A 2670-nucleotide genomic window follows, 5' to 3' on the forward strand; every position below is an offset into this window, starting at 1 on the left:
ACTACTAGATTTCATAGTGACATGGAGATCTTCGTAATTCTAGTGAGAGTTGTAGACAGTGGAGGCAGAAGCTATAGTGGATTTGAAGAGCAAATAGAAGGAAATGGAAAAATGGGACAGCACTTGAGAAATCTGACTAGGAAGCAGAGATAGGACTATAGTTGGAGAGAAATATGAGGCATGTTCAACAGCTCATACAAAGAGCCAATGGAAAGACATAAAAAGTACCGACCAAGTAATAATAGAGCTCATAAGAGCGTGAGAGAGGATAGGATTTGAGCACATGTTGAATAGTTGGCCTTTAATAGGAGGAGCAATAAATCATTTATAGGAAGAGGAGGGATGAAGTGAATGTTTGTATACATATTCGTGTGTTTTTTTTTAATTTTTCCTTTGAAGCAATTCACGGGATGGAGGAGCAGATTGAGTATAGGGTTTAAAATAGTTGAAAGAAAGAAGAAACACAGTAAGATTATTGGCAGTGCTGACAGCCAAATTGAACGTGATGACTGAATTTACAGTGGTACAAACCTACCAGCAATATGACCTCCAGCTGTCTGGATGCAGCATCAGCACTGGGTTCATCCAGGGTTGGCGTCTTGCCGGACTGATACACTGGCAATAGCTTACATGATTTTAAATGACTTACATCTGCTGTCTAGTCAGCCAAAGGCCACTAAACTCAGGCCTGTAGTCCGACAAAATCATATTTAGTGACTTGAAAGCAAGGGAGCACACTCCAGAGGAACCATGAATGGTATTCAACACAGGGAGGAAGAGGGCACCATCTTTGGTGAGGTTTGGGTTCCTTCTGAAGAATTCTGAGGAAGTTCTAAGGGAAGGGAGACCAGTTCTGGGTTGGATGCTGTTTCTGAAGCAGGATTAGGAGAGGCAGGGATTAACTAGGGGTTGGGTGCTGCTGTGAGCGAGGGCAGTTTAGCAACTGGGTATCCCCAGTAATAGATGGGTGGGGATAGCAAAGAAGTCTGGAGTTGTCACACAGAGGAGTCATGACATTTTATAGCTGCAACATGACCTTGGAAGAAACAATGTTTCCTATCAACTTTGCAGCTGGCTTCATCTGTCCATCCTGCCATCCTGATTAATGGCAGGGCTGCTCCCCCCCCCCCCCCCACACACACACTTTGAACTGATTTTCAGTCCTTTAGTCCTGGATGAGTTTTGACTTTTATACCAAGCATCCTCCTCTCACTAAGTGTGACTTACTTTTTTAAAGTAAGTTATAACTTAATCCATGCCCCTATCTGTCCCTCGATAAGATTTCATGAAATACCTAATCATAGATTTGCCCCTGCTTTCTGACATCCAATCTAAAGTAAACCTCCAGTTTCTTAGACCCTCTCCCGAATTACCAACCAAAGCCCAAATCCTGTAATAGGTTGTTTCTAACACCTTAGTTGCTACACCCCTGCTTCCCCACGGTATATATTCTGCCTTATTGCAAGGTTCAAGGACAGCTGTTCCTGGTAATCTTTGGCTGGAGGGCACTAAACAACACAGAGGGTCTGAGATGACAGGACTGCCAGGTTCAGACCAGTATTTGCACTTTATTGCCAGCGACATTCACTGGCACCTTTGTGTCCTTGATCCTTGAAGACTTGTACTAATAATCCTTACTTAAGACTTAACGATGCATATTTCTGTGGAAGGTATGGCCATCCTAAAGGCCAACAACAGCAGCACAGAACCGTATTTCCCTTTATGTACTGTTGCAGTTTCAAAACATGTCCACACATTCCTCGATGGCCTCCTGATATGGCGTTAACAACTCAGAGACTGTAGTGGCAGGAATGTTCCTGCAGCTTCTGAATGCAACCTCTTTCTGGGTCTTTTGGAATGCCCACCCCCAAATCCAGCTGCCATGTTGTGAGAATTCTAAGCCATGTAGACAGGCTATGTGTAGGTGGTTCTGGCTGAGTGATACTTTCAAGTCATCTCCAGTCATCAGCCATGAGAGTGAAGAAGACTCCAGGTGATTACAGCACCTAGCTGTGCAAGTCACCAAGTCTTTAGTTTTCCCAGCTGAGGCCCCAAATGTTGCAGAATAAAGCCAGCCCTATTCTGCCTGTCCAAATTCCTGAGACACAGACACCACGAACATAACAATGCTTATTATATAAAGACACTAAATTTGGGTGGATTTTTAAGTAATGGGAACTTAAAATGGGAACATATACTGATCTTGTTGCTTAGAAGCTGTTATGAGTAGAACAGTGGGAGGTAACAATGAGCTAGTAGACAAAAGTGGATGGTTATTCATAGAGCAACTGCTGGAAGTTTCAAGTATATTCAGTTAGCATAGACTTGGCCCCTGGTCTAATGCCCTGCCCCTGAGATTTACAGTGAGCACAATCTTTAGAGAACTGCAGATTAAGGTAATAGCTACCATTTTGAAAAAAAGTTCTATTACAATTTCCAAAAAAATCCAGTTGCATATATACTTCCCTTTTACAATAAGGAATCTAAAAGTTATAATGTTTTATATTTACTAGTTTTTCCAACTAGACTTGTCATTGAACTGAATTCTTATTCAACAGGTATTAAATAGAATATCTTCTAATAGTTTCTCTGATTTCAAACCATAATTTTATGTCATGTAAAAAAGTTCAACAGAAATTCTTTAAAATACCAGGATACTGCTCCAAAAAG

The sequence above is a fragment of the Rhinolophus sinicus genome, chromosome 3 (genome assembly GCF_057876585.1).
Source record: "Rhinolophus sinicus isolate RSI-liver-muscle chromosome 3, RSI-T2T, whole genome shotgun sequence".
In the NCBI taxonomy this organism is placed as follows: Eukaryota; Metazoa; Chordata; class Mammalia; order Chiroptera; family Rhinolophidae; genus Rhinolophus; species Rhinolophus sinicus.